The following is a 22,371-nucleotide window of genomic DNA, read 5'->3' on the forward strand; positions in this document are numbered from 1 at the left end:
GAGTTAGCTTACTTTCCAAATGATAATTGAAACATGAATGTATTCTTAAAAATAGATTTCTCAATATATTTAACCGAAATACTGGTATTTCTACATACATAGCATTTTCTATTCAAATAAGGGATTGAATATATTTCACTGATAAATACACACTGGTCATTTTGGAGCAAAAATATTTATTTATTTAAATGCTTATTGTCTACATAATTATTAAAAAGAATGGCTATCACAGAAACCAAAAGAAGTTTACAGCCCTTTGACACCTTGGACAGAAATCATATGATATTTCATTTTAGAAAACTTGAGTGGGCGATACAAAGGGCACATCTTCAAACAGTTGGTTAAATACCATTCTAAAACTAATTTTTTTTGCAAAACGCACTCAGATGTTTGCTATCCATTAATGATATATATATATACAACATTTGTATATGTATTATTGGTTCTGAATATCAGAATCACACACATTTCAAATAATCTTTGATGTGAGGCTATGGCGTTAAATAATCTAGCTGCCATCAGAATGAGAAGAGAAGTGAACATGAACATGCTGATAGTGTATTTCCAGCGGCTGATCCTTTGTGGCTGAGCCTGTTCTCTTCCAGACTGATTACTCTGTCATTCACTGGAGCCTATCGTGTCTGAGGCTGTCATGCTTGGTCTTTGACATTAACAATAAGATTAGGGCTAGCACTGACTGTCACAACATCAGCAGGAGCCTGGAAAGATAGCACGGGAGCTTACTCTGATACAACTACATTTAGACAGTGAACCATAAATCTGTTCTTCTAAAAAGTCATTTTCCAGCTGCATCCAGGGAAGGCGTAGGGGGGTGGGAGGGAATGGGAAGCAATGTGGAGATTTCACTCATTTAAAGCTCACAGTGAAAAATGTGATAAACAATGTTGTCATCCAAAGGTTAAAACTATTGATAGTTAAAGAGTGTTGGTTCAGATGATTAAAATCCCCATAAAGCATTTTTCCCCATGGCCCATATTAAGGAAACAATAATTTCAATGAGCTTAGATCTTCCTTTTTGTGTTTGGTCATACATTATCGCTGTATGCTAAACTTTCACAAATGCACATCTATGAATTTGACTGATGTCTATATCAGTAAAGGAATCTGCTTCAGAAAAATAGCAATATGAAACATTCTTTTAAGAACAATAATCTCTATGTGTGTGTGCGCATAGTGTGCAGTTATACTTCATACAATGATTATGCATAATACTGCAGAGAATTATTAATTTCTTATTCTTTGCAGTACATTACCTCAAGCCATATTAATACATTGCCATATTGCTATATATATAGCAGCTTAAGCCAACACACATTTGTTATCTTATATTGTGTATAGATGAGTGATCCAGATGTACCTTAGCCAAAGTAGTTTCATAATAATTAACTTCTTGAGACTGAAACACACAACACTTCTAAAAAGATGTTGGCTGTTCTACTGTCTTATCTGGAGGCTCTACTGGTAGCTGTATGCTTTCAATAATATACAAGTTCTTTGGGAGACTTGATACCTTTACCATGATAGAAGGAATTTTTCTTACTGGTTAAATACTGGGCTTACAGTTTCCTCTTGGGTGTCATCCATGGTTCTTTGTCATTTGATTAACACACTACCTCAAAGCCTGTAAGGGGATTTTTTTTCTCATTCTAGTCTGCTAATGCTGGTTCTATGCAAAGTTGCCTTGTCAGTGGAGTAGCATGCCATAATCTTTACTCTATTTTACGTTTTAGAAACAATTTACATATTCCTTCCTATCCACTATTGTGACATACTAGGAATTGCTTTAGTTTTTGCACATAATATTTATGAAGTTTATTTTGATGAGTTCCAATTTGATTGCAAAATAACAAGGGATAGTAACATCAATGAGAGGTGATTTGTACTCAGACTATAAGTGTATGTTTAGAGACTAAGATGTCTAGCACAGGAAATATATGAGGTTGCTCAATTTTTTAAATTTTTATTTATTTGTTTGTTTATATTTGTCAGTTGTGGGGCTTGAACTCTGGGCCTAAGCTCTGTCCCTGAGCTCTTCAGCTCAAGGCTACTGTCCCACCCTTGGAACCGCAGCGTCACTTGCCGTTCAACTTTTCTATCTCAGAGGAGTCAGCATTTGAAAAATGTGTGCTCAAAAACATACAGCATTTTAAATGTAAATCAGGAAATCTTTGAGGATAGAGAATGTGCTCTGTTCTCTTTCCTCATTCAAAGTGACATTCCACATTTTTTGCACCATGTCCTCTGCATCCAGACAAGAAATTCCATGGATATCATCAGCTAACGCAATTCCTTTATACTCTCCACTTGAATCTGGGCAAATGAGGAGACTTAAAAAGGCTCCAAGAAGAGGAAATGAACCAAATCAGTTCACATACTCCATGTGATGTATATACTCATATAGACACAGTCCTTTTGGTTTTTTTTTCTACTAATCTGTCCATTTTCTGATGTCCATTATCTCTTGTTTTCTCTATACAGATTTATTTTACTGATAATTTTTAATCATGTCCTCATCTCTTATTAGTTTCCCACATTTTTCTATATAGTCTTAACTGGAAATAGAAAGCTAAAGATTTGTTTGACTTACAAAGAAAGCAACTAAAATTCTGTTTTCCAGAATTCATTTTTCCATGGATGATGGTGGTATTCATTTAGAAAGGTGGATTGTACCACAGAAAAGAAATTCTTAATGTTAAGATATATAATTCATTTGTGATTTGCTTGTCTAACAACTTATCTTCATTTTAGGAGGTAGATACTTATTCTGGAATAAAAACTAATAATCCCTACTGGGAGAAAAAGTGGAAGTGGCACTGAAACAGAGGGCAATGACTCTAGTAGTGATGAAAGTATAAATGTTTATTTTATTTTTTTTTGCCAGTTCTGGGCTCGAGCTAAGGGCCTGAGCACTGTCCTTGGACTTTCTCAAGGCTAGAGCTCTACCACTTGAGCCTCAGCACCACTTCTGGCTTTTTTCTATGTATGTGGTACCGAGGAATCAAACCTGGGTCTTCATGCATTCTAGACAAGCACTTTAACCACTAGGCCAAACTCCCAGCCCCAGTATAAATGTTTTAAAGTATATAACTTTAAATTCCTATGTCAAGTTTGTTATTCAATCATCATTCAACAAAACTGAAGTTATATATATATATATGTGTGTGTGTGAGTGTGTATATGCATATATATACATATATGTTAGAATAACCATGGAGATTGTCTTCATAATACTTTTATTTCATTTTAAACATTTAGCTCAAATCCATGTACAGCTGTGATATACCTAACACACTGTAAGTAATAGAATTGACACTTAAACTCTGCACCCTGATTTCCAAGGATATAATTAATCATTGAAATTAATGTTCTGAAATTAAGAGAATTATGTCATTGTCTGCAACTCAGAAAATAAGAACTTAAATTCTTTTTTAAGCTGTACTAACACAAGTTCCTTCACTTAAGCTGATACTTTAGTAGTTTTGAAGTAACCACAAAATATCAGCATAAGAAATGAATAAAATACTTAAATGACCTTTATTAGTTAAAGTACTAATAATTTATCTGGTGTCCAATGCCACTAATCTGAATCAAAGGAACAAAAACAATCAGTATTCACTAACCTGCTCACAATAATATTTTTCATCATCTATTTTTTCCCCTACCATTAACATTTAAACTCAGGGTCTTCTAATTTGTGGGAAAGCACTTTCTCTATGGAAACACACTGCCACACTGCCAATCATTTTATTTTCATTCCTCTTTAGTTATGGTTTTGCATTTTTTACTTGGATGGTATAGTTTAGCCACTGTTTAGCCTCCAGAGTGGCAATTACTACAGATTTGTGCCACCATGCCAGGCCACAGTGACATTTTTTTTAATTCAATACCCTATGCCTTGAATTATACTATAATAGAAATATGGAAATTTCCAATTTCAATATTTATGTTTACATGTATATATTATCAGCTTAAATTTGCTTTAGTACTTGTGTTATATTAATGTGAAAATTAATGCTTAAAATTTAGCATTTTCCATTACTCTGCCCTTTTGGAAGTTTGTGGCTCAGTAACTTTCTCATTTCTCTTTCAAAACATGTATAACAAAACAACTTTACAGACTCTTGTCATTTCTGTCTGGACTTTATCTGGTCTCAATCCAATGTAATGTGTTTGCTGTTGATGTGAGCCAGTAATAGATGTTTTCCCCAGAAACAACTTGTCTTGTCTTCATGTTCTTTAGACAGGTTTTTAATGTTGCAGTATCAAGGATGGATGGAGATAAATTCCGAAATCAACACTTGGAGATCTTGCGAGTTGACTGTCTTAATTTTTTTATAATAACAAGAATTCAGGAAGACTTCCTACTGTTGAACTTTGATATTTAGACTTAATTTTTAAACAACTATAGCAGAAAATTTGTCCTTAACATATCTTCTGATGCTAGTCTTTCATGGAATAATACACAAGTATATGAATAAAAGCTACAGTCATCATACTACTTCTTTCAAATAAACAGCTACTCTCAAATGATGCTTGATCTCAGAGCCTGGAAGCCATTCTGGATCATTTTGCACAGGGTCACAGCTCCACTTCTATTTTCTTGGTGATTAATGAATGGTAAGTGTAGACTTCTCTTCCTGGGCCTGGTTTCCAACTGTGAACCTAAGATCTTAACCTCCTGCATAGCTAGTATTACATACATATGCTGCCAGCACTTGACTTACAATGAGCAACTCTACCACTTCTGGCTTTTTTTGAGTATGTGATACCCAGGAATCGAACTCAGGGCTTCATACATTCTAGTCAAGCACGATCACTAGGCCATGCTCTTGCCTTCACATTCTTCTTAATATATTTCTTCTGAAACCAAAATAAAAAGAATAGAATATATGATAAAAAAGAATAGAATATATAATAAAATAGAACATATGGATGGTATTTATTCATTCTATAAAAAGTAGTCAGATCTTTAGAAAGGAATAGCCCATATTTAAGATAAGTTACTTCTAACAAACAAGTCAGTTGATCTTATTATGTACTATATTTGGATGCACCTCTGCCAATTCCTTCCTTCCTTCCTTCCTTCCTTCCTTCCTTTCTTCCTTCCTTCCTTCCTTTCTTCCTTCCTTCCTTCCTTCCTTCCTTCCTTCCTTCCTTCCTTCCTTCCTTCCTTTCTTCCTCCTTTTACTTTTTTCCTCTCTTTCTCATTCACTTTCTTTTTGTATGCTGATTTGGGGCCTTGAACTGAAGACCTTATACTCTAGTTTGGATTTTTTGTTTTTTTTCCCCTCGTGAATGTTAGGCAAGCACTCTACCACTAGGCCAAACTTCCACCCATAGTTTGGATTTTTGTTCAAGCTTGGAATCCACCATATAAGTCACACCTCTGGTCTGCCATTTTGCTTGTTAATTGCAGATAGACTAAGTCAAGAGTTTTGTCCTGAACTTGCTTCAAAAATAGAACATCACATTCAAATCTCTTGAGTACTTAGGCTTACAAGTGTCAGCTAACAGTGCCAAATAATCAACCATCTGATTTATTTCTCTTTACATTCCTTTCCTTTTTTTTTCATGTATCATTTATTTGAGTTCAAAACAACAAATCTACATCTGAAACAGCAAGACTAAATTCAAATTCTTTTGCTCTCAATAATCACTGATAACTAAAGTATTAATGAGTACTCTAAAATTTTATTCACCAAATGAACTAATTATACTTTTTTCTTTAATTATCTGTTGGTCTCAAATATTTGAAATAATATTGTTTCCATATGCCTCTACAATGTGTGGATGAAGATTTTATGAAGTTTGTGTGGGCTTATTTTTCATTTTTAATCAAGAAAGGCAAATGACCTATGGATAATATAAAATTATAAATGAAAACAAGCAATTCAAGAAGAATATTTTCTTATTTTCATGTATTTTTATTGTAATTGTAATTAAGAGAAGGGATACATTATATTCACCAGATAGAAGCTCCAATACTTCACAAACATTGATACCCTTTCTCATGTCTTGGTCCCCATTTGCTTCCCTCCACCCCTCATCTTGTTTTTTCCCCCTTCCCTATCCTATTTCAAATGATTAAAAAAACATATATAAAGTATCTCAGATAACAAAGTAAGCTACTGTCACAATATGAGATAACCAAGGGACAGCAAAAGAGATGAGAGATAACATAGTACATTAAGGACAACAATCACTCATTATATGGCTTTTGTTTCTATATCCTGGAGGTCCTTTCATTTAGTATCTTACTATATGGCCTTATGTATCTAGGTTTTGCTATATTGTAAATCTCTGGTAGGAGAGTCCAAGGTTTCTACTATTATGAGAAATGAGGGAAACCATTGAGCCTATGTTCCTTTGAGTCTGGCTTACTTCACTTAATATGATTTTTTCTAAGTCTTTCCATTTCCTTACAAATGGGGAGATGTTGTTCTTTCTGACAGCAGCATTGAATTCCATTGTGTATAAATACCACATCTTGTTGATACACCCATCAACAGATGGGGGGAAGAATATTTTCTAATTACAGGGAGAAATGGATGTTTTTGGCACACATGCAAAAAGAACATCAAAATTGAATTACTGAATGTTTATTGATAGAGGTAAAACATGTTGACACAATTAATACACAAGGGGATATACAGACTACTGAAAACAGAGTGAAAGCAAATTAAGAGGTTTATGAAACTATTCTGTGCCAAGATGTTTTATTAGGAAGTGAGAAGCTTCAAAAGACATGAAGAAATATTATATAAATTCTTTGCAGAAAGACAGGAAAAACTTATATAACATATAGCTTTTCCCAATTACTACTGACAATTGTATTAGTCAGAATAATAATGTGACACAATGTTCTGTCTAACTTTGCGCATTCTTTTTCTGTAATATCATTGACATTTTACCCAATTTATATACATAATTAATGATCTTTCTAATATAAATGAGGTTAGGTTTCGTTTCATGATTGTTCTCAACTTCTTTCCTGAAGATGATTGGAAATTTGAGATGAAAATTCTTTTTTTTTTTTTTTTTTTTGCCAGTCGTGGACTTGAGCTCAGGGCCTGAGCACTGTCCTTGGACTTTCTCAAGGCTAGAGCTCTAGCCCTGGAGCCTCAGCACCATTTCTGGCTTTTTTCTATGTATGTGGTACCGAGGAATCGAACCCGGGTTTTCATGCATGCTAGGCAAGCACTTTAACCACTAGGCCAAACTCCCAGCTTGAGATGAAAATTCTGAAGAAATAAAATAGCAGCCACTTAAGTAGCATATATGTTCATTAAAATCATTCTCTTATTTCTGTAATATGCATAAAAGGATCAAAACAATTACTGAAAAAAATCATAATTATCTTAAGGTAAATATTTACAGATTTTTAACTTTTTATTCTAATCTATCCTAGGTACAGCAACAGAAATCAATAACAAAAGATAAAATCATTTATGTTAAATTAAAATTCCTTGTTATGAGCAGCAATAATTTTACTTTCTATTCAAAATAAAAATTCTATAATTCATAATTTCATATATTATTGCTGAAGAACTATTGTTCTTCAAGGATTGTTTTTCTTTTGCCTATTTGGAATTAAATTCATGATCACATATCTCCTTAACTTTCTGCTAGTTCCTTGGAGATGGAGTTTTGTACACTTTTCTGACAGAGCTTGTTTCAAACCATTACCCTCCAGGTATCAACCACAAGAATTTTTTGGTTACAGGCAAGATCTACAAGCAACAAATTTTAAAGGACTTTAATACTTGATTTTAATACTCATGTGTGTATATTTCCATTTTTTCCCCAGTGTGGGGCTTGAACACTGGGCCTGAATAGTGTCCCTGAACTCTTTTTATCTCAAGGCTAGTGCTCTACAACTTTGAGCCACAGTGCCACTTCTGGTTTTCTAATGGTTAATTGGAGATAAGGATCTCGTGGGCTTTCATGGTTTTGAACTGTAATCCTCAGATACCAGTTACCTGAGTAGCTATGATTACAGGTATGAGCCACCAATGCCAGGCTGTATTTCTATTCTTTATTCAGTGTATTCTAGTGTATAGCGTATGGCTTAATATTATGAATAATTTTAAAGAATTTCTCACATCCTTCTTGTCAATCATTTAAATGCCCTGACATTTTTATTTTATTAAATAGTATACACAACATAGAGAAATTGTCAGGCTAGAGAATTTTCATTATCTGTTCCTTGGAGATGCAATAGTCATGTATATAATAACATTTTCAAAAAGTACAATTTAAAGGTTGGTTAGTCATGGTTAAACATATATTGTATTTCTTATTTTCATGTAAATACAGTTAAAAGTATTACTAAACAAATAGTGCTTTCCTCTCTACATACAAAATGTGTTGAGTATGATGTCATATATGTGTGCTTATGTGAGATATCGAAAAGGAGATGGAGAAAGTGTTCACATGAGACAGAAATCACCACTTTAATAAATATGGAAAAGGACATTCCCTTTCTATGATTTTGTTGGGTGGCCATTTTCTGTCTGAGCTGATAAAAATCACTTTTTTGTTCATTTCAAACAGCCAGGAGATTCTAGAAATTTACCAACTTGATATGGGCCAAAATTTCATAGTTGTATGGTGTGTGTTTCTTCTGCCACAAACATTGAAATGTTGCAAATATTATGGATATGCAGATTTCGGGATAACAGATATGTGAAGGTGTAATAATCATAAATTATGAAAACAAACAACAATAAAAAATGAACAAAAAACATATCAATATCTATACTGCAATTGCAAAAGTATTTGTTATTTTATTTTGTACTTTTTTCTACAAAGAAGGCCAGGTCACAGGAAAATCATATCATTTTTTCATAATTGGTCTCATAAAAATAAATCATTGAAATTTTATAACTTGTATACAGTAATTTCACTACAAAGGCAACTTCTGATATCTTTTTCTAAGCATGATATTTTCTTTTTCATATTTAAATATCTGCCAATTTTGACTTCTAAAATCTGCTTGAATCAAGCAGGGTTGATGTCACCACCTAGTCATTTTGAAAAAATGGTTAAATATACCCATATGGATATGCCCTAATTAAATACTTTTATTTTCCCATGTTGTAAATATGTTTTATGCTCTTTCATGTTCCTTCGTCATGCTCTTTTCCTCTCATGCCCTATGTATGTATACTACAATTTCCTGAGAAAATTAATTTTTTCTAGATTGTTACAAACAACCAAGTAGAGGATAAACCACAAATCTATCAATGGAAATTGGAATCAATATGAGATCTTTCTTTTTCTAACTCACAAGTCTACTGAAAAGAACAGTAGTTCTAGTCTTCATTACTATTATTATTATTTTAATTATTATTGTTGTTATTTTGCCAGTCCTGGGGATTGAACTTGGCCTGAGCACTGTCCTTGGGTTTTCTCAGTGCTAGAGCTTTAACTCAGCACCACTTCGGGCTTTTTTCTATGTATGTGGTATGGAGGAACCGATCCCAGGTCTTCGTGCATGCTAGGCAAGCACTCTACCACTAGACCAAACTCCCAGCTTCAAGTCTTCAAGTCTGGAACTTTACAATTTATCTTGGCGTTCACTCCTAACTGAGGGTACTCCAGTATCTCTTCTGCAGGCATGGTAAGATTAGCTACTTGATAAACACACTTCTGTTCATGTTTTGTCCTTGTACTTGAATCTCTATGCATCCATATGCCACAGATTTGACTCCATATTCCCTAGTTATAGTTAGTTTTTTGTGGCTATCCATAGACTCTTTTTAATTCTACTTTATATTTTGAATTATTTTCACTCCTGCAAATATTCCACCTTATTTAGGCTGTTTCTCTGTGTGTTGTGTGGTGTGTGTGTGTGTGTGTGTGTGTGTGTGTGTGTGTGTGTGTGTGACTTTTATCTTTTTCTTTTTTGACAGTAGTAGGGATTGAACTCTAGGCCTCAGGGCTGTCTCTGAGCTTTTCAAGGCTAACATTTTACTATCTGTGCCACAAAACCACTTCCAGTTTTTTGGTGTATGTATGTGATACCAAGGAAATAAACTCAGGGCTCTGTGTATACTAGGCGAGCGCTCTACCACTAGGCTACAGTAACAAAGAATACACTATACAGCCTTGTATGTCAGTTTGCCCTACCCAGGATTGTATCCATGGTCTTTCAGTTTTCCTGGAATAAATCTTAAACTTGGCATGCTTGGCAACATGATTTACTCAACTCTTTAATTGCTAAAAACTTCACAAGTTTAATTAAAATTTATCAACCAAATAATTACAGCCCTTTTAGATTAATATTTGTCCATATCAACTACTAGAAACAATCTTGAATTTCTAAAAGTGATATTCTTTTTCTTATTGTTGTTGTTGTTGTGTGTGGGTCTTGAACTCTGTCCCTGAGTTCTTTGGCTCAAGGCTAGCTCTCTATCCCTTGAGCTACAGTGCCACTTCCTAAAGGTAATATTGTTAAATAATCATTTCTACTATTTTTAAACTCTTTAAATCCTACTCAAAACTCTCCACAAACCAAAACAAAACTTCAAAATCCTTTAAGTAAATTTTCATTGTAAAATAAAAGAGATCATTTGAAAAAATGTCCCATAGTCCACACATCAAAATCACAACTGCCCAGAGCTTACCTTGTATCTAGTAAAAAAAAATGAAGATCAATCTTAGACTAATTAGAGATTTCAACCTTAACAATCCAGAATAAAATTATCCTCAGACACTGGCCTCAGGAAATTCTATAGGGTATGCTAAATTGTGATACTAGAAGAATAAGTTATGATGAGTGAAAATGTGCATGTTATTAATCAGACACTAGAAAAAAAGGCATTCTAAGAATAAAATTCATAGTTGTAGAAAATCTAAGAACATATTCTATAACGAATTCAACCCTACTTTTTGTTTGTTAGATTGCAATAGGTATGTGTTTTGTGTGCATATTTGTGTGTATGTTTCTCTGTCTTACTCTCTCTCCCTCTCTCTCTCTCTCTCTATATATATATATATATACATCTATGGTATATATACATTTAGGTATATATAGAGAGAAAAATAAGAAAAATTTGTAATTGAATTTTTATGCTTATAATTAAATTGTGCTAATGTACACATACATGTATACATATGTATAGATATGTAATTTCATCTCTTCAAGAAATATTAGCATCCATTCCAGGAGGAAAGTAGGAGCATAAAAGAAATACACTATCCATGCATTGTAATTTTAATGTGAATATATCATCCTCTATGTGGCAAAGTATGTTTTTTTTTTCATGCCAGCTGATATTTTTTGAAATATCTAAGGAAAGAAACTGAAAGGATAATTTCTTTCCTTAAGAAGGCCCATTGGCCACTATGCGAAGAAGAGTTCCAAATCTCCATAACAAGGATAAGAAAATGGTTAGCCTCAAAAAGGAAAATAGAGATACATAAAGTGATAGGAAATAAATAAATATTTTAAAATTAAGTATCATCTCCAGTATCTCTTGGGTTCTATGGTAATGAATTTATATTAAGAATTAAATGTAATTCACAAAGCATCAAATTGAAACTATTTATATCCATTTTTTGACATGACTGTCAGGAGTGAATTGCCAAGGTTTTGGTAAAGTTACCATTTAACTACTACATGAAAGGGTGATTAATGGGAGAGAATGATGGAAGAAATTATATTGATTATTACGCAGCGTGCTTATAATCAGACAGAATTATAATGTCTGTACTACTACTTAATTGTTACTTTTTAAAGTAAAAGAAAAAAGGGGAACAGAAAAGAGCTATTGTGTATGTGTGCCTGTGTCTGTGTGTGTCTGTGTGTCTGTGTGCCAGTCTGAGGTGGATTTGAACTAAAAGATTGGGCACTATCTATGAACAATCTTTCCTGTCCTGTCCTTTCCTTTCCTTTCCTTTCCTTTCCTTTCCTTTCCTTTCCTTTCCTTTCCTTTCCTGTCCTGTCCTGTCCTGTCCTGTCCTTTCCTTTCCTTTCCTTTCCTTTCCTTCCCCTCCCTTTCCTTTCCTTTCCTTTCCTTTCTCAAGATTAGTGTTCTACCACCTAGGCCTGGCTCCACTCCCTACATTTTGCTGATTCATTGGAGATAAGAATCTGATGGATTTTCCTGCCTGGGGTAGCTTCAAACCATGACCCTCACACATCAGGTTCTTGAGTAACTAGCATTACAGACTTCTCAAATCCTGCTGCAGGCTTAACAGAAAGTGTTCCATATGGAGCAGTATCACTTACCTAAGCTGGAATTTCTAAAAGGAAGCCATGTCTCTGACATCTCCAAATAACAGAACTGAAAGATACACCCCTAGATATTTGATATAAAAGAACTTAGGTCCATCCAACGAAATTATAAACTGGGAAACTCCTCTATCTATCATCTATAATGTCTTATTTCCAATTGAAAGAATCTTAGTGCATAGACAAATATAGACAGATTAAATTATAAACATTTGTAATTATGTTATATTCATGACAGAAAAAATAGCTTTATTATCTGTCACCGTAGATATGACTTATTAGTGGATTTTCTAAAGCACAGATTTTAGTTGAAATATTAATTATACATTTTCTTTAAAGTGCATTCATTGTTCTCATAAATGGAGAGCATATTGAAATCCCTGTGTTCAGCTATCAAAGATGATATAGAATACATTTACTCACACTATGAAATTGATCCATTTTAATCCAATCTTTACAATTAATTTTGTACATATTTTTATAAATTAAAAGTGTTTAAAATGTATTGACATCTTTAATTTAGTTTTAGGTAACCTTTCATTAATTGTAAAACCTCCTGAAGATCTTCAGTGAATCGTAATAGCTTCAATACCACAGCTATCTCCTTCTTCCTCTAATTTTCTGAAAGAAGGAAATTATTTGGTTATCAGCCCAAAGCAATACAAGCTTTAGTAAATCAGTTCAATTTCTAGGCATCTGTTGACATTATAAAGCAAAAATATCTGCTAACAGCAGACCGGACCACTTCATTCTGAGAGGTAAAATTAACATGCAGACTAGTGAATGGAAATTTTAGTTACAATTCATAACTATGTTGTTGAGCATATTTTTTAAACTATCTGTGTACAAGTGAGGCAACTTCAGCTCCTGACAGCTGTCTCTGATATGCTTTCTGTAAACAAAAATGAAGCAGCATCCTACTCATTCTCTCTAGAAAGACAGCTTTCAGAGTGTTATGCAAATAACACGACCCTCTAGCGGAGGCACATTCTTCAAAAAGACAGCCACCTTCAAAAGTGCCAGCAAGTAATAATGTGACAAACGAGTATGCAGCCAGCACATGTGCCATGTATTTCACCTAGAATACTTGGATGTGATAAAATTAACGTGACCTCTATCGCCAAGGACATTGTAATCAATGCAACAGTGCCATATAGGAGAAGCAGAGATAGTGAAGGCTCCATCCTCCTTGGGAGCCTTTTAGTTAAAGCTTCTGAAAATCAATTTGTCTTGCTGTTTTATTGTCTTTCTTTTGGCCTGAGAGAGTCGCTTAGACAATTTCTATTGTCTTCATTACAAGAAGAAGACAGTGTATTTTCTGATAGGAGGAAAGAGAAGTCACATATGATATACTTGAATAATTAGACTGTAGGTAGGTAATATAGAACCTTAATGAATATTGATATTGGGATTAAAAGTCTTGCCTTTTTGTTAGTATAGCCTGCTATGTGTTATGCTTTGTTTTGCAATTGACTTTTTCCTCTCTTAACGAGAGACAATAAATGATATGTCTTCCCTCTTTATTGATCAGGGAATTATGCAAAGAAGTATAATAAAATATTTTCAACTGACTTTGCAAAATGACTAATTCATAAATGGTGTGTGTAGCCACACACAGGAGTGTGTGAGCACCACTGTAAGTTTTATTTTTCATAATGGTAGCAATCACTTCACAAAAGAAGCCTGGGGAATTTTTTTCAATCTATCTTGACAGAATTTTTGGGAAAAAAACCCTGAAAATCCTAAACAAAAATAATCTTTGTAGAAACAGGTGAGCACCATGCCACTAACTTAAATGGACACTGAAATACATTTTGGAACATAGAACGTATTTGCTTGAAAGTATAATAGAGCCCTGAACATAACTAAATCCTTAAATAATTTACATTTAGAATTGTCAATTATCTAAAATATTCAAAAATTAGTAAGATCTAACAAGCAATATGATCACGTTTTAATAATGTGAAAGGGAGAGAAAATGAGTCAAAGGAACATAAAAGCACTTAAGCACGACTAAAGAAATTATTTGATCTCAAATGTAAAATAATGCATTTTCTTCATTTTTATGTTAGATATATTCCTATTATATCTCTAAAATTGGAATGTAAATATGCAACAATTTAAAAAAATCATGGTTTCTAACTATTCAAATAAATTACTATATGTTAGAAGTTAATTTTAAATTCCAAAAGGAAAAAATAGAAATGTGGCAAATGGGGCATAGTCATTTCGTGTTGCATCAAAGTTCAAGTGAAATTTGGAATAATAAAACTCATAAAAGGGAATGTAAAGTTTTCCACTATTTTACATTCTCATTAGTGTATTCATATTTGATGTTTATTTTATAGAGCATTAAACAATTTATTTGACTCTAGGTTATAAATTTTAGAAAATTAGGTTTTATGTTCATTTTATCTGAAGACATGATAAAGGAAAGTATCACTCTTGAGTCTTTACTGAAATATATGAACTTAACAAAAAGTTCATTTCCACATCATAAAATACTATATCAAAATGGTATTATTGTCAGTGTTTTTGTGATCTTTTCTCTGCTACATTCAAAGTATTTTGCCATGAAGACCAGGTCTATGTGTTCATATTTCTATATTAACATAATAAAGTATTATATCATATTTGATATTTGAGACATTAGCATAAATTTATGAAACCACTAAAAGCAACACGTTTTCATGAAAATATAGAACAATAGAAACTATATTAATTAGATGGCCAGATGATGATTTTGCAAAATCTTGTTGAATAACATTGGAGAATGCTCAATTACATTGTTAGAATTTATTGTTGAATCTGAAGTACAATTACGGAATTTTTAAAGAGAAAGAAAGTTATGAATTGCAATAAGGGCTGTGCAGAAGGATTTCCTGATGTTTAAATATAACCAGATTTGTTCAAAATATGTTGTAGATCAATTCTTTAAAAATACTGGTTAGTATTTAACTATAACACATTCAGTTTCAAAATATTGGAGGAATTAAATCCATCCCATATGTATCAAAGGATCACATCCTCAGTTTTTTCTAGAAAATAAATAAGAACAGAAAATGAAGAAGCTATGAAAAACTAATTTCCTTCACATAGCAAGTCTCAATACAGTGATGCAAAATAAATGGATTTTTCTTATGTCTACTAAGACTGGCTAAACAAAAAATTTATAATTGCATCTGTTAAACAAATACATATCATACTTCAGATTATTTTTGTAAACTATTCTGTAACATTTAATGAAGCAAGATTAGAAAATAAAAATTTAATTTAATACTAAGTTTGGCATGGCTGATGTTAGAAAATTAGATAAAAATGAAAGATTATACCTTTTTTCTAGGAAGTAACACCTATATTTGAAATTTTGACAACTCATTATTTAATGTGAAATTTTATTACTTGATCATTACAATACTTTTTCAGGGTAAAAGATATGAGCCAAATGTAACAGAGATATTCACAAGAGTTTGTTAGAAATGAACTCTAGAATTTGGGAGAGGATAAGGGGAAGGAAAGTAGGAAAAAGTCATGGGAAGGATTACCAGTGTTCAAAAAGTGAAATACTCACTACTTTTACAAATATAACTGTAATCCTTCTATACATCACTCTGATAATAAACTTAAAAAAGAAAAAGAGATATCTTAAATCTTTTAGGATACACTATTTTAAGTGATGATGAACTAGAGCTAAATTTCAAGAAAGTAAAAATTTATTCCTCTACTGAGAAATATAAAATAAGGTACCTCACTGATAATTTGTAGTTGCAACATTTTTCTTGCTAATATTATTTTATTTGTAAAGAAATTGTCATAATAAATGAACATCAATATCATAGTTAATAAAAACAAATTTTTTAAAATATACATATAAAATAGATTTGCTTTATATGGGGAATGTGTTGGATTCAAATGGACCTGTGAAGTTATATAGTTCAGCATTAGTATTTTAATTGTCTGCTCAGGTCATAATGTATTTGTTTGTGTTTGAGCAAAAAGTATCATATTTTCCTTTTGTCTAATTCCTACTTGTTGTAGAGCTAGCTCTGTATTTGCAGGACTATAATCACTCCCATTTTTACTATTTGTCAGAAATTAGACCAAAGGGGATCTTACTGCCATATCAGAAGATACTATTTTATTAATAAATCAAAGGAAAGTTTAGTCATAAATTTCTGAGGAAAGTGATATGACTTTTGGCATAGCTAATTGGCCTTTATCACAATCCAATACAATTTTTCCTTATCATGATAATGCTTTGTTTCTAACCAAGTAATCTGTAAGCTTATATTGAAAAGAATACTTCATGTTAGAACCACACTCAGGAAAAAGGTTAAATCAATTTTAATAAGTTATCAGTAATGAAATTACCTAAAAGAAAAAATTCTCTAAAGAAGCTGAAATGAGCTGGGCACCAGTGGTTCATGACTGTAATCCTAGCTACTCAGGAGTTGAGATCTGAAAATTATTGTTCAAAGCCATCCCAGGGCTAAAAGTGTATAAGTTCATGAGTCTCTTATCTTCAGTTAATCACCAGAAGACTGGAAGTAGCTCTGTGGTTCAAGTGGTAGATAGGTAGCCTTGAGTTGAATAGGTTAGGGACAGTGCCCAGGCCCAGAGTTCATAACCCATGACTGACAGAAAAAGCAAAAAAAGAAAGGTGAAATGATTACAACTTATTCTTTATACATACCTGATTAAAACTACTCATTTAGACTAATTAAAAGTTAAAGTGTTTTTTGTGAAAGAGGTGTGCATATTCATATATGCAAAAATTCTTTGCATTTTAATGTTATGTGGATTAAAATTGTCATTCTTGTAAACTGTCACAAACCTTATCTTGCAGGTCAAAATGCTAAAATATTACTGACAGCTAACTAGATATTGTCATATAGAAAACCAAACCAAACCCTCAATATCGTTGCTTACACTACTTCATGCTATTCCACCACTTGGGTGTTACCCTGCTGGGAACTGTAATTAAAGCCAAAAGACACCAGATTGCAAATTTCCAATTAGGTGTTACAGTAAGACATTAAACATGTGTTAAATTCAAGTTATTTTTTACCAATGCAGATGTTTCTCTCTCAATTTTCCTAGTCATTTAAAAAAGTTTTCAAGAATTTCCATTCTTAAAAATAAGGTCTTTTAAGCCTGTAATCTTAGCTACTCAGTAGGCTAAGATCTGAGGCTCATGGTTCAAAGCCAGCCTGGGCACTAAAGTCCTTGAGACTTATCTCCAATCAACCACCGGAAAACGGGAACTGGAGTTGTGGCTCAAGGGTTAAAGTGGTAGCCTTCACCTGAAGAGCTCAGGGATGATGTCTAGGCCCAAAATTCAAGTCCCATGATTGAAAAAATGTCAAGTAAGAAAAATCTTTCATACACAGTATATTTGAACACTTAGCCTCTATACCCAACATTTTATATAATCACTCCTGTTCATTGTGTGAAAGAAATAGCCTATTATATGAACTTCTCTAAGTATCTGTTATATCTAGTTCTTACAGGATTTGCTGAACTAAAATCCTACTCTGTGTTATTTTTACCTCTTTAATTTAGAAAAAAAATATAGTGCAATACTATAAATTAGCCTCATTTAGAGGATTGAATTCTGCTAATCATTCTACGCAACAAGAGAGGAACATTTTAGCAGGAAAGCCAGATGATACATCTCTAATTACTTAACACCCAAAGTCTTTGTGAGAATAAAAGACAGTAATCAATACAGTATGTATTCACTAGCGATTAACACATGCATTTAATAATTCAGCATGCTGCTGTTAAATATTTCATGAAAACATGATAGGTCACAAGAAAAAAGAAGTTTAATAAAAATACTGTACAGATTACTGATGAATGAAAATGCAATTGACAAACATATGTCTACTTTCCATTGAGCATTATAAAAGTAGAAGCCTAGCTACATGCTTTAGACAAAGTGCAGAGAACAGATACTTGATCAAAGGAGCAAAGTTTCACACAAATAATGAATTTTGAAAAGGCGTTGAGTTTGTACAGATGTTTAGCATAAGAAAAAACACTAAATTTAGTTGAAAAAAATAGACAAAAGGAAAACAAAAATTCCATAAATGTAGAGTAGAAGTTAGACAATTCTGGCTCATAACTGTTCTGAAATCCACAAGATCAAAATTTGATGTCATCTCAGGCAGAACAGTCCTTTGAAGCACTCAGTTAAAATACTAATATTGAAAATAATAACAGAAAAGCCATGAAGCTTTCTTTAGAAACATAGGACACCTGATTATAATGTCAATTTTTTTTCATATATTTTATTGTAATTAATAGAAGGGTTACATTATATTCACCAGATAGAAGGTGCATTACTTCACATATAATGTCAATTCTTTGAAAACTAAAGTGAAAGTTCAGACAACGAACACAGAATTATGGTTAGTATTTCTTTAATATAACATAGCACCAGGTGGCCATATTTAGCAAACCCTGGCTTTAAATAATATGATCTATGCTTTTAGACAAGACATGTATTTACATCTATGATCTTGACATATTGAATTTATTTTATGTTTGAACTGGAGTGCCACTGGCTTTTATTTTGCCTTGAGTGGTACAGGTCTTGTGTATGGTTCTCCACCTAAAAGAAAAGGAGGCTATCCTATTTCAAATAAACAAATATACAATATACCGGGTTATGAAGTCAGACACAGTAATAATATAAGATTAACCAAAGGGCCAAAAAAAGAAGAGAAATAACATAGTACATTGAGAACAACAATCATACAAGCTCTTGTTTCCATATCCTAGAGATCCTTTCATTTAGAGAAAACAAGATGATTGTGAGGCGGAGAGGGGGGAAATGGGAACAACATGGGCAGGGGTATCAATGTATGAGAAGTAAAACACCTACTACCTGGCGATTATAACTGTAACCCCTCTATATATTACCCCAACATTTAAAAGGCATTACTCATATTTTAAACTATATATTGGCAACATAATAATTGCTTACAATACTAATAAAGTACTACATTCACCCGTGGAAATAACAACATTCAATGAAGTTTAAATCTTATGAAATTTGATAAGCAACATCAGTTTAAAAAAAAGAAAAAGAGGCTAGAGCTAGTGATACATTATAAAAATGTGTCATTAAGAAATGCACAGACTTTCTGTGATTATATACCAGTAGGCCATTGTCAGTATGAGAAGCAGGTTTTTGCCCTCAGTTAGTCAGTGAAATGCTATGCTCTGTCTTCAGCATTAGGAGTATGTTCTCAGGCTGAAACCACTGACTCTCATTCCTATCCATATTGAACTTGTAACATTGCATAGACAATGACCAAGAACGCAAACAGAACAGAATCAACTGTTGGTTTAACTTATATTTTGTAAGTTATTGTACTTTTATGAAGAAATATGAAATGCAGTAGTCCAACAAAATTATAAGGCATTTAATAAAATAGGAGTTGTGAGCCATCTTATTAGTCCTACAACAAGTGAAAAAAATGTTGTTCAGAGTTACTCATGTAATACTACATTAACAAATAGAATAAAATAAGCTAACCTCACAAAATAAGACTTCAATAAATAAGAAACCAATTTTAAAGGGAGAACTGTTGCATTCTGTTTACATGAGAGTATATTGGAAAGAGATTATCCCTAATCAGCTTGATGAGCTAATCAGAAGGTTTAATTGGAAGCCAAACCCTTAAGTATACATTTCAACAACAACACCACAACAAAAAAGTAAAATAAAGAATTAAATTGTGATTATGAAGTTCAAGTAAACAAATACAAGGCTTTATAAACAGACTAACTTTAGCTATTAAGGGAAACTTAAGAGATCTACTTAAAAATAAATGACACAGAGAAGTAAATGTGCAGTTGTATTTAAGAACAGACTTTGGAATTAATTTTAAGGCCTCCAAATGAAAACCAGGAAAAGATAGAAGGAAGTGAATTTATCTCATTCTTGGATTTGAAGAAAATTTATCAGAATGGGATAGGCAGCTAAATATCTCTTCATGCAATCATTTGGTTTTAATCATTTTATACAATTATTGTATTGATGTGCCTCCTGAGTAACTAGGATTGCAGGTATGAGCCACCAGCAACTGGCTGAAATCTGAATATCATCATTAAAAGTCAACCCAGGAAATGAAAGTCCATTAGACTCTTACCTCGAATTAACCACCAGAAAGCAAGAAGTTGTTCTGTGGCTTAAATGGTAGACCAGTAGTCTTGAGCTGAAAAGCTCAGGAATAGCACCCAGGCCCAGAGTTCAAGCCCCATGACCAACAAAAAACAAAGAAACCGGAAAAAAAAAAGCAAAAAGGACTTCCAAGAAATAGAAAGAAGATCCATATAAGGAGTGACTGTTGTTCTTAATGTACTATGTTATTTCTCATCTCTTTTGTTTTCCCTTGGTTATCTCATATTGTTACTGTATCTTACCTTCTTATCTGATATATTGTATATATGTTTATTTGAAATAGGATAAGGAATGGGGGAAAATGAGGGGTGTGGGAGGGAAATGGGGACAAAAACATGAGAAGGGGTAGCAATGATTGTTAAGTAATGTACTTTCTATCTGGTGAATGTAATGTAACCCTTCTATCAATTACATTTTTTTAAAAAAAGCTTTCTGAAGTGCCTTAGCATCCAACACTAATAATTTCCTTTTCCTCCCCCTAGTTACATTTGCAACAATCTTCTTGAGAATTTCATATCACCACAAGAATTTTTATTACTATGAGATCTATTGTTTCTGATGACTAACTAGCAAGGTTTATTTCTTATTCAGATATAGATATCAGATTCTTCTAAAACTAGAAGCATTTAATATCAATTGATATTTAACATATTAATCAAAATATGACATTAGTTTGTGCCACCAAGAAGACTATGATATTGCTGTAGATAAGAAATTACAATATCTCTGCAATTTGAACCTTGACAGTTTGAAGTTGTTTTGGAATGTACAGAGAGCATTTTGTTATAGGAGAAATGTACATATAAAATCCCAACAAATAAAAACATGTTTGCTAATTTCACAGAAAGTCCTGTAATTGTGTTTATTCACAAAAATATATGGCAGTATAAACATAGATGATTTTAAAGCTCTTGATCATTTAGTTACCAGATATTATTTCTATTTTTAAACTGAATATGCTCTAACAATTGCAAAAGGTGAAATAGAAGATCTATTTTAGGATAACAATCTTACCTAAAGAAGACATTGCTTTCTTTCTTTCTTTTATTCTTTCTTTCTTTCTGTCTCTCTTTTAATCTTACTTTTTAAAAAGTGCACATTAAATTTACTAATGGTGTTCAGATTGGTATAATTTGCCTATTAGTCTCTCCTAATGAACAATGTATAAAGTATTCCCAGGAATAAGCAAAATATTCCAATGAAGAAATAAAAGTTTATTAATACTTGAAAATACTTGATTTTAAATGCCCAATCTAGTTAGCATTTATTGACTATTTAACAGAAATTCTGCTAAATATTATATTTGCATTATTTCCTTATTCTTTCAAAGAACACTATAAAGTAGGAAGTTAACATTCAAGTTTTCAGATATTAAATTAAATATGAAGGAGTTTCTATTTTCTTAAGGATTATTTTACATCTGGGTGTGTGGGCAAAATCTGGGCATGTCATGGCAAAACTCTGATATATCTTTGCCTTACTAGTGCTTATAAATTAGTGGGGTAGATAGGCATCAGAAGAAGGATTTTAAAAAACAATCCACAACTATACCTTGTAGTAAAGCCGCTGAATTGAAGAATGATTTCCAGTGGTTTAACACAGTATTTTTACTTTTAAATATGCATTATTTGCATATCATGCAATCTGCCTCACAATAATTTTCTTCTTACATTACATTGTAGATAACATATTCTTCTGTATTAGTTTCAGTGAAAATCTAACTTCATAACTTGTTACTTCTTTTATATATTACTAAAATTTATTGAGAGTCTTTCCTTAATCTTTTCATGTCTAATGCACACACACAATTGATTTATTAAGTATTTTACTGAGGATTTTTTGATATCACTTTATAAATAGTGCCAACCTTTTCTTCATATATTTTTATTGTAATTAATAGAAGGGTTAGATGATATTA

Source organism: Megascapheus bottae, chromosome 11 (assembly GCF_031878675.1).
Source record: "Megascapheus bottae isolate mThoBot1 chromosome 11, mThoBot2.hap1, whole genome shotgun sequence".
NCBI lineage: Eukaryota > Metazoa > Chordata > Mammalia > Rodentia > Geomyidae > Megascapheus > Megascapheus bottae.